Raw genomic sequence first — 14,538 nt, 5'->3', positions numbered from 1 at the left:
TCTCGTCCTTCCCCCCCTCCCTCCCTCTTCGTCCTTTTACACGCCGCTTCTCTCGAACGCCGCGTGTAATCAGCCCCGGCAGAAACATATCTCCAAGTCGTTTCGCTTTTCATTCAGCGCGGCGATGCAAATATCGGATGTTTGCTGCAGCTTGAACGTCCAAGTGTCCCCTGTGTTCTTTGCCGAGCCGAGCGCGCGTTTCACCCGTAACGGCGAACGGGGGCGAAGGAGACGCGCGCTCCTTCCCCGGGGCACATTCGAAAGGTATTTTATTAACGGCGAATGAAACAGACAGCGCGGACAAAAGCTGACGTGCTATATTGTTCGGGGGCGATGCATTGGACGGGACAGAACACGCAACACGAGCCGCGCAACTGCACCGACCTGCATTCCAAATGCACGCGAGCGATGCGGTCGCCGACTACAATTGCGGTCTCTCCGCGCGGACTTGCTATTCCTTGGAAAAACACATCGCCTTCCCCTTCGTTGAATCTTATCCGTTTAAATTGATTTAGGGATCCCTCGTTGAATTTGTGCCTGTTTCTCATTTATCCTGCATGACCTGCATCCAATCGCGACAGTGGGGACCATCTGCTCACTGTTTGTCGTTGATCCGCGCTTTCTCTCTCTCTCTCTCTCTCTCTCTCTCTCTCTCTCTCTCTTTCTCTTTTCCTCTCTTATATTAGTGTCGGGAAAATTGGATGAACAAGCTGGTTGCGCTTTCGCAATACCGGCTATTTATGCTTCCACCGATGTGATTAGATGTGCACACACGTAATAAGCTGTGTGCATGTGCACATTACGCGAATATGGCTCGTTCGCCTTAGTAAACACGCTATATGCGAACTGATTTCGACCGCATTCTCTTTCGCTGGCGTTACCGTACGCGCGCGCTTTAGAAATTGCGGCAAGAGATATTTTAATGAGAGACATTAATAGCGCTTGCCGCTCTTCCGCGTAGAACAAAATTATAATCGCCCCGTGGAGACGTGATATCGAATATGAACTTTCCATGCAATTCACACACGTAGATGAATAGATACATAGATAATCGAGACAATTATTCCATGTTACCATATTAGTTGCCAATCATCATCGTTTTAATACATCCATAATGTGTCTTCCAAGAAAGAGCCTCAGCTATCTCCTCATGCTATTCACGAACATCCCGTCAGGCCCTTCACCGCGATACTGACCCACGGGGTCCATCACGGCGACGTCGATCGCTCGGTAATTTCCTTCGCGGTCTGCTTACCGTGCAATCGAGTCGGTCAAAGGCGATGCCCATCGGCCGCCAATATAATTACTGGCCGCGTCGTATGCCGCGCCGCGCCGCGTCTCGCCTATCGCACGCGGCTCGCATACGTGCTGGCCGCATGTTGCGTTTGAAGTCCGTTCGGAATTGCCATTAGCCCTGCCGGCCGATACAAGGGATCTCACCCCGTGCCGTAAAGAGAGACAGAGAGAAAGAAAGAGAGAGAGAGCGAGAGAGCGAGAGAGAGAGAGAGAGAGAGAGAGGCTCCCCCTGAGGACGATCGGCTGGCCGGTAGATCTGGCATACAGCAGGGTGGCCGGAGAGCAGAGCCGGTTATTGAAATTCTAAAATGATTTTATACCAAGTGACAGGTAATAACTGACGCTTCACGAGCGACTTACGAGCGAACGCGGTAACGATGTGAATATTTAATCCCGCGAGTCAGTCCTCTGCGCCTTTTAGCGCAACTTGGTCGATCAGAGCGCGCGTCCCGTGGCATTGACGAGCTTGAAAGATGGGCATTAACGAGCATTAACGATGAACGAGTCTGCCGCCTGTCTATCCTGACGATAAAGTATTTTTGAAGCCGATGTAGAGACTCCGACGATTATCGGGCTACCGATTACATGAAATATTTATCAAGTAAAATCGCTTCGTGAGCGATGAGTCGTGTCGTGATTAATGTTTTTGAATTATACAACTGTGACAATAGGTAATATCTTTATAAGGTATTATATAAAGAGTGAATTTATTGTGAATTTTCTTTTTTCTAATCAAGTTTTTTTCTCATTATCGTATTCAATTTTACTTCATCAAATTTCTAAATTCAAATTATTTTTCTACCTTTTTTATTTTAATTTATACGCAAAAATAAAATGTACGCTTGAATGCAAAATTATATAAAACAGTTAATGAGATGATAATGTAAGCAAATTATTTCCATATACATATAATGTAACAGGTATATTTTTTGTGAACCGGCTTAATTAACTACTGCTTTAGTTACTGACATCCTATTATGTAACTTGTATCGTAAAGATAATGTAACAAAAATACGTGCTCGCGTAACAGAGTCGTATTCTCCGCGCGTGCAAACGGGATAAAAGCCGTCTACATTTTCTAATTACGGAAAAACTGTGTAAACATCAAATCGGAGCCGCGGGGCAAAACGGTTTAATCGGGATGCCGAATCTCGCCCGTACGCGCGATACCAGACGCATTATCTTCGTGCACGCTCCAGAGGAGGTAGAGAACAGAGGGAAAGGAGCGGGACAAAAAGCGACGGGAGGGAGAGGGTGATACGCGTATCCAGCGACCCGTCAAAAATGTGGGACAGAGCACGCCGCGGTCCCTCTTTATTTTTCTTCCTTTTTTTTCACTGCAAATAGCCCGCATGCATCACACGGATCCCTCGGCTGCCGCTTACAAGGGAACCAGAGTTCTGGAAATGATGGCCTCCGTGGAGAAGAAGAAAGGCAGAAGCGCGCGCGGCGCGTATTGCGGAGCGATACGTGTATAACGCTATTTATTTTCCGTCTCTGTCCGCGGGAGTATCCATCCTCCTCCCCTCCGTCGGGGAAAAAACCTCACCTCTTTTTCTCCGTTTCTCTTCGCCCGAGCGCGAGCGCCCCGCTGTACTCACACCCCTCTCTTTTTCTCTCTCTCTCTCTCTCTTCTCCCGCGCCCAGCGTATCCGTCGGTATATATCAACAGGGTCTCGCCACTCTGACCCAGAAATACACTTGGAGGTGCTCCCGAAGTCGCCGGAACAGGGAGGTTACCTCTCCGAGGGTTGCTCCCGGCCCCGTAGCCCCGGAACGTCGCATAAATTCCCGGCGAGGCCGGGGAAAGAAAAACGAGGAGCCGAGTGGTACCTCTTTTAACGCTTCTTAAAGTCATAATAATGCCGGCCGATGGCAGTTACCCGTCGTTAAGCATCGCGTTCTCGTTGCGAAGACATTTACGAAGGATACAATTTACGCGATGTCATCGCGCCTCGTTTTAAGTCTCGCGATGCGAGAATGCAAAAGCGCACACGCGAGTAAAGTATGTCGCCCCGCGGCTACCTATCTCTCATCACAGGGGAATCTACAAACGCAAGAGAACTCCCTCTCTCTCTCTTACTCTGTCTCCCTCTTTCTCTCTCTCTCTCTCTCTCTCTCTCTCTCTATGCGATGGTATTAATAGCGTCTTACGGGAACGTCAATGGCCGCAGAAGTCGTTCACCACAAGAAGGAATACTGCTCTTATTAGGGTAAATTTCAGTGAAGCGACACGGCGACTGGGCGACACGAATACAACGGAGACACGTTCCAGCACTTTAAGAATTGTTTGCCCGAGACTCCGTCTCGGCGCATAAATTTTAATTCGCCGCTGGGGTAGATATTGCTACGGGAAAACTTCAGACGTCCCCGCCACCCCGCTCTGATTGTAATGTCGTTTCCGGCAAAATTGTTTGGCGAAACCGCCTCTTTACGGCTCCCTTAATGCCTCAAATTATTTTCAAATTTACGATCGTCTTTTAAAGCGTCTTTTACCGCTTTTACACCCGAAAAGTTTTTATTGCTTGTCAAAGTATACCTCTCGCTTTGAACTGTACTTATCTAATATATCTCACAGAGCTCGCACTGTTTTTAAAGTTATTTTACAGCCGTTATACACAACGTTGTCAACTAAATTTGAAAGCTAATTTTTTATATTTTTATATTTATACATAAAAAAAGAGACAAATCGTTTGAAAATTCTGAAAAAAGATACTAATATCTGTGTACAAGATTTAATTCATTTATTTAAAGTATCTTTAAAAAGCCTCGGAAAAAAGGCTCGTCACTTTTCTTAATCTTCTGTCTTCTACAAATCCGCAAACGGGAAGAATCTGCGTATATTCTTACAAGAACGACTTTTCGCACTCCGTCGACGACATCGACGATGTTGATGGTATCGGCTATCGTCGATGGTGCCGTCGCAAGACGCCGCTTCGGCGACTCGGAGAAACGAAAACGTCGCAATTCTTATCGTCGCGATTCAAAACACCACGTGAAACGAGACTTCGGCAAGTTGAGAGTTCGAATGGAGAAAAATGTTAAAAGGGAGAGAGAGCGAGCTTGCTGGGGTGGAAGGGGGGGTGGGATGGTAACTTTCAAGTTGTGCGCGATAGGAAAACGTCGGGGGGAAGGAGGAGAATTATGAGAGACGGCACTCACAGGCATTGGGGTTCCTTCAATCGAAAATATTTTTCCAAGCGCCTTTCTAAATTATTCACACACTTTCGTCCGGCGTCAAAAGAATCTTTTCTGTAGAACTCATTATCGGCAAAATCGTCGCTGCGAAAGAAAGCGACGGCGAGAATGAGAAACGGCTGAAATGGTACGCAGTATTTATAACTGATACTCGCGAAAGAAGAGGGGAAAAAAAAGCGATTGGACGCGAATCTGAAGAAAGTTTTCTGCCAACACCTGCGATAAAGCCATTCGTCGCGCGACGGTCGGCGATGGTTTCTTCGTAGCGCGATGAGAAGTTTCTCAATCAAATTACCGGCATATTTCCCGATATACCTCACTCACTATCCATCCCGTCCGCATTCCTTTTTCCGATCACGATACTTTTAATACCTATTGTACATAAAAAAAAAAGTATCGCCCGACCGAGCTTCTTTACGATGGAATTATATTGAATATAATTGATCCCTGTGCGCGCGGAGAAAAGAGAAGCGGAGGAAAAGACTAGAGCTATTGAACGTCGCCGGAGAGCAAATTCAATTTGGTACTCTTAAGTGCAGTCTGCAATACTTAAATCTCTACTCTGGAGGAACGACGGTTCGCGATTTAACGTATAAATCTGCAATATATACCTCTGCGAGGTGGATCGAACGACATGGAAAAACCTAGACTGACCGATAAGGGGACGAAAAGGGAAGTGTGTGCGAAAAAGGCTGATATTGATTTTCCATTTCTTAGGCCTAGGCCATTGTGAGCCAGTGGTCTATCGTCAGTGCGTGCGGCGAGAAAAAAAAAGGAAACCGCCGGCACCACCCTCGCCCCTTCGTCTGCGCCCGGTTTCTCTCCCCTCCCCCTTCCCTCCCCCCCCCTCCGTATAGGGTCATTACTTCGTCGTAACCCTTCTTTAAGCGCGGTTTGTGCCTGCAGACCCCCAGACTCGGTCACGCCCAGCGCTATCTTAACGCCCGTTTTCGGGGTTTCGGTATTTTTAGCGCGCCACAAACACGCGGATAATATACCTGAGGAGAGAACCCGCGGTCTCGGGCTGATCTATGGTTTCGAGGAACGAGATGCCAAGAAGGGCGAGGAGAAGGGCGGAAGGGACTACCGGCGGTCGCCGGGACGAAGACTCCAACGGTATAAAGATAGTCATCGCGAGTCGACCCCGGCGCGGTTTCGCGCGTTGCGCCGAATGCTCGACACGCATCACGCTCCAACGGCGCGTATGGATATAACCTTCCCGTAACATCGACATTTTACCGTGTGCCCATCTCTTAAACTTCCCGTTCATCGCGCCCGATGCTTAGACCATGCCTCGACGCGAGTCGAGCTATCTCATCGTTCGTCGCCAGACTTATTTCGATAAGTATATACCTTTGTGTGCCGTAAGACGCGGCTACGTCGCGCGCCAAACTCTATGACTATATTCTAGCTTCGCGTTCGCATTTTGAATATATATGAGTGTACTGTTATTTTTTTAACTGTTTTAGCTGTTTTCTTGTTTAATAAATCTACTTTAATAATCGACTATCAGCACCTTTCATTCGCGTGAACCATATTAAATATTAAGTACAATCCCTATACTCCATATACTTGATATAAACATTTTATGTTCAATATCGTCTACGATTCCTAAAATGTTTTCCAAACAAACGTTGACGTGCTTTAATATTAAAGTCACCTGTGTAAATTATGGCATGTATATTGTCTTCTTATTTCAAGACAAGAAACGCAAAGTGGCAGAGAGCAGCAGCGTTACGGGAGCCAAAGAAAGCAGAGTTGCGCAGGGTTAAACAAATGTCGCTCAAATGTCCAACGTGAGGACAATATGGGCGATCCTTTGCTGTAACTTGTACTAGGCGGCAACAGAATCAAGCCGTAAAAGCCAAGCGTGCACGAATGTAAACACTTTCGTTGCGAGACGCGGGGACCGAGGGGACGGGAAGAGAGGCGCAGTCAGGCGCAGTTCAAATGATTTTCCGTGGCGCGATCGCGCGCGCATGGCACACACGAGAGCCCGAGAAATCTCTCCACCGCGCGGGCAAGAAATCGCGGCAACAAACGCGAGCAGCCACTTCGGTGATTTACGAGGGCGTTCAACGTGCCAGGCTGGTAATGGGCCGATAGACCAAACCACGGCCGGGCTCAAAGTCTGGCGTCGCGCGACCGTGAAACGCCCAACGGGGTCCGCTTGAAAAACCGCCACGAAGGAGAGCACATCGCTATCGGTCTTACCACGCTTGAACGAGTCCGCGCATCCTGTTTAGCCGCATGTGGGAGCATGTGGGTACCATTCTGAGAGAAGTACATCACAATGCGACGAATTTTCATTCCCGCCACATTTTAAAAGTCGTTTCTAACTTCGATTTACTTCTGACGAATTTTAACAATAAAATTCTACATTCTAAAAAAAAAATATATATATATAAAAGATATGATAGATGAATATATATTTAATATATATATATATATAAATTATATATTCTTACTATAATATGTACTCGTATATGTTACCATCAAAATCTATAATCGTTAAAACCCAATTTCACAATTTAAATCAGTTCTAAATTTAGTTTAAACGACGTCTATAATTATACCTACTGTTTCACATGGGTTTTCGACTTACTTCGCGTAGCGAGGTCCAATCCTCTTTCCTCCTCCCTGTTTACAGGGCGAAACGAGGTTTATAATTGTACTGTCCACATAGGTTTTCGATTTTATGTCTAATCAATCATTCTTTTTTAACTAGTGAATTCGGGTTTTAACGGATTATGGGTTTTGATAGTAACCTATATAAGTGATTCTATAAAAAAACATCCTCTAGGAACGAGTGTTGCACATTTGCAATTGTTCACTTTAAAATAAAATTCAGAATAAATTTAGAATAAAAATTCGGGATCTGTAAAGATTAATTACACTAACTGTAAGACCTGAAGATGGGAAAGTATGTATTGGACATATATTTTAAAATATAATGCTTTTTTGCCGACAAAAGGCTATGCCAATATACATACATATATCGGTATATCGATAGAGTATATTTATATTTATATAGATTCTCCATTTACCTTACGTTATCTTTAAGTAAAATCAGTCAATATACATATATCGGTATAATATCGAGTATATAGAGTATATTTATATTTATATAGATTCTCCATTTATCTTACGTTATCTTTAAGTATAATAACTGTTTTTTTAAGACGATACCGCCTCTAGAGGGTTAAGTAGCCTAGACATTGATTAAAATGAGATTACCGCCGTATGTTTAGAACATAAAGTGAATTGCTCACGTTGATAGAATTGCGATGAAAAGGTAGTAATAACAATATTTAGGTTATTCGAGATACGTGACGCGTCAAAGGCCGATAAAACTCTTCGCGCGGCACTCGATCATTATATAGTCCTCGGTATTCTATTTAATCCCCGCTATTATTTCTAATTTCGATGTTAGTAGTATCCGTCTACAAATTACGTAAAAACTCATTACTGTGATAGCAATGCGATGTCTGTAGAACGTAACAAAAGAAGGAATCCCGTAATTACCATCCGGGGAAAGAAATTCCGCCAAAGTATGAACTCCGATCGATCTTAGGGTTTACGCTCGAATGCATCCGCGCGCGCATCCGGTTCGTATGCGTTATCCCCGTGAAGAACATCCCTGCGAACGGCAGCGAAATATCGTAAAACCGTCGGTCCCCGATAATTAATAGCGCCGAGGAGCGCGGCCGCCATTATCGATGGGAAGTAATAAATAATCATTCTATTTCAGGGACTGTTTATTATGGGTCGTGACTCTTTATTGCCCATGCCACTCGATTGCACACTGGTGCAACGGTTCCCTATTGTCTTCGTCGCCGTGCCTTGTCGGAACCTCGTGTAAAGCGTAAAAATACAACGTCCGTTTCCTTTTCGCGCATTCTTTGAGGCCGCTCGATAATTGACGATCGTTATCGTCGCAATTGTTCGTCGTGTCGCGCCACGGAAAGAATTGTGACAAAATAATCAAGAATGTCTTCATCGATTGCGAGTCATCGGGTCTAAGTGCGTTCATGCCTCAGCGTCGCGTGCATGCAAAGAAGCGTCCTATTGAATAAAGAAAGATTGGCTCGTGGTTAATCGTTTCCGTGCTACCTAGAAACAATTAGAGTACTGAGAATTGCATAGATCGGTCTATTACGCATATTGCGAAAGCAATGCAGAATGTAGCCATAGAGCGGACTTCTAAGAATCTTTTTGAAAGGCCGTACTAACGAAACCAATAAAGATTTATTAGCAATAAATTACACTAGAAGGAAGAATTCTCGCAGTTATCCGTCGCCGATATCGAAGCTGTGAAAGGAAATCAATAAGCGAATAGATAGCATAAAACGCGGAGGAACTTGCTACGCGAAGTCGCGGCTTTTAGAGCTTTTAATTCGTCCCGCTGCAAAAGAGACTTCAATCACGATATTGCAGAATCAATGGATTACGTCGAAAGAAAGTGCTTTTGCCTTTAACTGCATTTCTATTGAGGGAAGGAATGGGAAAGAGAGAGCGCGGAAAAAGGTCCGCATGAATATTCTTATATTTGATCCGCATTGGATACGATTCTGTATTCCTACGGGATTACACGGGAATACGTAGAATTTTCACGGAGATGGATCTCGTTATCGACTCGATAATCGTTGCTTTTTAGAGTATCGCGGTACAAAGAGCGGAGCCGTGATCCTGGAAGATCATACACTCTTCTCCTTCGGACTGCTTCTTCGTCCCCGTTCTCTAAGTGCTCGTTCATTAAAAATAACGAAGGTCGACTGCCGACAGGAAAGCGGGCTCAATAATTGAATTTCCAATACCTATTTACCTTTGCAGAGCGGTGATGAGACTAGCTACAAAAGAGCGAGAGAGAGAAAGAGAGAGAGAGAGAGAAAGGAGAAAAGAGAGAGATTGCGCTCTCTTGGTTCCCGACGGTCCTGCGAAGCTTCACCACGCAATTACTTGGCTACGACTCAAACGGAAACGAGCGAGCACGAGTATCTTTCCAAAGCTCGCTTCCAAACGGAAGAAACGAAAGTTCGCGGTGCACTACATGTGAAGAGACAACGAAAACGCCGAAAACGTATCACCGCCGTCCTCTATGGCCGCACGCGAGCTTCTTTGTAGGGCACTTAATGGAGAACCCCTTCGCTCAGGATGGGCGGGCGTCGTCGTGACCGTTTAACCACCGCGTATATTTTCCTTCGTATCGCTCAGGAGGAAAAAGCCCCGTTGTACCGCCAGGAGGACCGCCCCTCGTTTAAGGGAGACGCGCGAGGGAAGGAAAACGGCTCCGGAGGCAGAATAGAAAGAAGGAAATAAGAACGCACTAGGCAACCGAGGATTGCGGGGAAATAAGTAGCGCGCGCGACCCAACGGGAACGACTTATAAGGGTGGACCTTAAACCGAGAGGCGCGTTTCATCCCCCTCCCCCTCTCCCTCGTCCCGGTGGAATTTAATTTCGACGTTTTAAGAGGACCTTTTCTCCCGCCCGCCGCCCATTGGTGGCGTTCGCCTGTCGATAGGCGAAAGGAGTTTATTGACCTGTCCGCAGTAAACGCCGCGAGAAGTAACCCCTGCAGCTCACTACCCTCGCACATCACCCACCGCTCGTTCCTCTCTCTCTCTCTCTCTCTCTCGTATCCATCCCTATCACTCACAACCCTGGGCAGATCACGATCCTCCTCTTCGTCCGGATGACTCAGGCGCGCGACGTCGAAGGCAGGCTTGAAGACCAATCGATTAATGAAGGTAAATTAGCTCGTCCGATCCATTAGCATTCGTTATCGTCAATCGACCGGCTTGTCCGTCCCATCGTCCGTTTGTCCGCCGCTCGACCCGCATGACGTGGTGTAACCCGAGATCGTTGGGAACCTCCGCCGAGCCTGCGTCGCGCGCGATTCTTTTCGAATTATGCCTATATAATATTATCGCGACGGCAGAGCGGTACGCATACATACATATGCATGCCACGACCGCTCCGTTCCGTTGCGTAGCGCGGGAGCCGTTCGGTTTCAATAGTCGTGCCACTGAGGGCCCCTTTCAGAGAATGTCACTCTCTCTCCCTCCTCGCTCCTCACCCTCTCTCTCTCTTTCTCCCCGCGGCACACTGTACACACAATCGTGCTCCCGGGATCGAACCTGCCGTCACCATTGTCGGAGGTGGTCACCACCGCCGGCTTTTGCACCGCGCGCACAAGTCGGGATTGACAAAGAGCCGAGGAGCAAAATAGCGCAGGCTCTCCCAGTGATCCCTTCGCCTTGACTTCGACAACCTAATTCAGCTGTCCCCGACTTAGCGAGACGCTTTTTCTTTCTAGATTATGATCCTATTTATAATATAAAGAAAAAACCGAAGTATACAGAGTGAGGCATCTAGGACTATCTGGATAACTCGCTTGCCTTTAACAATAGAAAAAAAGTGTCAAACAAAAGTTGTTTGATTTCGAAGGACACATAATATGATATCAATAATTTTTTTATAGGTGGAGGCGTAGAAGATATAATAAAGGTCAAATCTGTTTTTTTTTTAATGGAATGATGTTTTTTTTATTTAAATTCTGATAGTGTTTTAAGACGAATAAAATGACCTAAAGTTAAAGGTCATCCAAAATTACATAAGATCAACTGTAATGAAAAATAAATTGTTTCCCTCCATCTATAATTGCCTCCTATAAAAAAATTATTATGATATCACATTATATGCCCCTCGAAATCAAGCACCTTTTGTTTGACACTTTTCTTTCTATTGTTAAAAGCAAGCGAGTTATTCAGATTTGCCAGTTTTAGACGTCTCACTCTATACATAATATATATTCATTTATGAAATATATCTTGTTCAGAATATTTTTCGTTTAGAGTTAATGAACCTCCGTTAACGCTAACGAACGTCGGTCCATTCGGCTTCAAAAAGCTGCAAACTTTATTCACGAGGGCGGGGGGGGGGGAGGAGCGAATTCTTGAATCATGAACGGGCCGATTAAGGCGTTAAAGGGTTTTGCGCGTAACTCAAAAGGATCGGAGTAAGGCTCGAGATAGGTTCTTGCTTAATAATTTGTTAGCACTCCTTTACGTATATTAGCCAGCAGTTCGTCCGTTATGCTGCAATTTGTTGAATAAGGGTAGATTATCCCTCTTAAAAGGATACCGCCCGCATAAAGTACAATAAATATATCATTAAATCTTTTTCATAAAATCATCGCAGTCGTAAAACATACATTTATCACTTAATTCCTGTAAAAAAATCATTGAACAAATTTCAATTCTAAAGTCATATAAATTTAAGGAAAAAAAATAAACGATAATTCTGAATGTCTAAAAAATTTTTCACAGTTCAAAGGAAGCATAAATGAAAGAAAACGGTGCGTTTTTGCATCAAGGCAATTCGCGCAACATTGCCGGCTTATATGTAAGCGTTTTCCGATACAAATGAGTTAAGACTCGTCATATAGAACGATAAAAATGATATAATAGCAAGGAGGGAAAACATTCACCACGAAAAATAAATTTCGGTATTTCGTGAATTTGTGTATATGTAGAAAAAGGTACGAGAGAATGACTCGTGATTCATAGCGCCAGTTAGAATCAGGAAATAAGTCTACGTTGTTCGCAACGTATGTCTGGAAAATCGCAACGTATCCGCGATTCGGGCAAAGGAATTTTGCCCATAAACCACAGGCTTTATCACGCTGTTTCTAGAAAAAACGATCGCGCACGCTGAATACAGACTCGCCCGAAATCGAGGCGAGTATCGAGGGTGGAAAACCGTCGGGAGAATGGGTGAAAGAAAGGGGACAAAAAAATCTCGGGACACTTTTCTTCCCGGCGCAGGGTAAGCGAGAGATCGAACGGGGAAGCGGAAGGGAAATTTGGAAGGGTAGAACGAGACGGGACGCACAAATAAACGCCAGGAAAGGTAGAAAGGAAAGAGAGAGGTCTTTAATCGAAGGCACGTCGAATCGATTGGCAACCGGCGGCGCGGCGGAGGGGTTCGACGGAGGGTGGCGGGGGAGGGGGAAGGGGCGGAAGAGGAGGACTTTACCGAGGTAGAGCGGAGCAGCACCGGTTCGTCGTCGAAGGGAGATCCGGTTACAGATGGCATAAAACGACTGGCAGCTTTGCATTAGCTTCGGTAATGGTGTACGTGACCGCGAGCTTAATATCCCGACGATCGTGCCCTTCGTCGCTACTCTTCCGTGCCGTTTCTTCGCACTCTCTTAACCGCTATCACGTCCGCAACAATCTGAACTTGTCATCATTGTTGAAGAATGTATCCTGATGATCGTATATTAAACACCATGCCAAAAATAAAAGAGATGACAAAATGCAAAATGTGACAGATCATTTCGTTTTTTATATTCGTCTGTTATGTTAAAATTTTTTATTAATTCTCCGTAAAGACATTAATTTAAATAAACTATTCCACTGCACATCCAAAGCTTCTCTGATATTTTTCTTTAAAAAATTTCAAAATCATATCTCAGAGTCTCAAATTTTTATATCTCATATTCCTGCCTTCGCGTGCGTCATGGGCGAGTTGATGGGAAATCGGCCCGATATCCGCCACCGCCGCCGCCGCCACCGCCGTCGCTTCGGCGCGGGTGAACATGGCAACGATCGACGGTCGGTGGCGGAGATGGCGGCGTATCGGAACTATGTGTGTGCGCGCGAATTTATATTCGTGTAAAATTAAATCACATAGGCGAGCGGCGGCGACGCGGTTCCAGCCACGCTCATATGCATAAAGAACCGATATTGTGTAGCGCCCGGGTCCTATCTCCCGTTCTGCAACATTAGCGGACGCCGCGCAATCCAGTTGATTATCTTTTAATTAAATGTTTGCGTTTTATCGGCACGCCCTCGGCATTGCACGCGGCAGCTGCAACCGGCCGAGCTCGAGCCTCCATCGTCGTCGCGGAACAAACCGACCGACCCGACCATCCTCCTCCCCCCCCCCCGGACGCCACCACCTCGCCGCTGGACGCCCATCGTGGACCAGGATGGGATGGCACGACGTGTCACACGGCTAACTCAATTATACTCAGTGGCGAGAACGAGAGGAGGCAGGAGGAGAGAGAGAAATCGCGCGCGCTCGCGCACACGCGAGCGAATATTCGCACGCGAGCGCGCGAGCGCCCCGCGTGTCGCGCGATTTTAATCGCGGCGCAGGAAAACGAGTTTAGCCGTTCGGCGGAGCTGATAAATGCTTATCTGGACGCGGCATTTTGATCACCGAGAAGCGCTCTAATTGGTGGATATGAAATATTCGACGTTCGCCAAAGTGAGATCGCGCGCGAGATTGCAGCATTTAATCGAATGTTCGCGGCGGCGCGGCTGCGGCAGCGGCGACGGCGATTCGCGAGGGGGAGAATTTATGAATATGAAATAAAAGGGGCCGTCTGTGTATACATATCCGTGATCAAATAATGCAGCGCGGCCGATGCATGTATATATGTATCTTTATTATACTTATTCGTTATACTCCATACGTGTATTATGTATTACTAAAACTAATTATAAAATATATCACGCGCGAGGCAAGTATATATTACGGGATGCTCTTACTGTATATAAAACGCGAACAAATAGATTTTCCGTGTGTCTCAAAATGATCGAGATTCATGACGGGGCGTTTCGAAGCGTGCCTTAGACCGCTCGTATAAATTTCGCCGATAAACAGCACAGCCGCGCTACAGGAAGCCTCCGTACGCGACAATACTATCTATCTTCCGCGCAGTCACATTCCGTTCGATCCAGCGAATCTATTGTCTCGCGAGCCGGGGCCGCAACACGGGCAAACGCGTAATCTAAATCGGCGTCAGAATATTGCGCGGGCGGATCCTCGGCGTGAGCGGCCGGCGGCAGCGACTAGTAGTAACAAGCGGTTACGGATATGTTTCGGACCGGGATTACGTCTTCTTCTTCCACGCTCAACAGCTCGATATGGAGCACTCGCGGACGCGCACTCTCAGAGGCGGGCGCGTCTCGTAAACTTCGTAAGAAAGACATAAAGTTAGTCCGCCGGCGTCGTAAACACGTCGTAGGAG

The 14,538-nt window shown here is 46.1% G+C and overlaps 1 long non-coding RNA gene across 1 annotated transcript in view; it reads right to left on the bottom strand.

Moving 5' to 3' along the window:
• LOC105448710 overlaps positions 1–14,538 on the bottom strand; it is a 50,424-nt gene that overhangs the window by 30,081 nt on the left and 5,805 nt on the right. The window lies entirely within an intron of this gene.

The sequence above is a fragment of the Wasmannia auropunctata genome, unplaced genomic scaffold, assembly GCF_000956235.1.
Source record: "Wasmannia auropunctata unplaced genomic scaffold, wasmannia.A_1.0 LD336083.1, whole genome shotgun sequence".
Lineage (NCBI taxonomy): Eukaryota > Metazoa > Arthropoda > Insecta > Hymenoptera > Formicidae > Wasmannia > Wasmannia auropunctata.
Note: the sequence above shows the minus strand (reverse complement) of the source record. Positions and strands in the feature narration are given on the sequence as shown.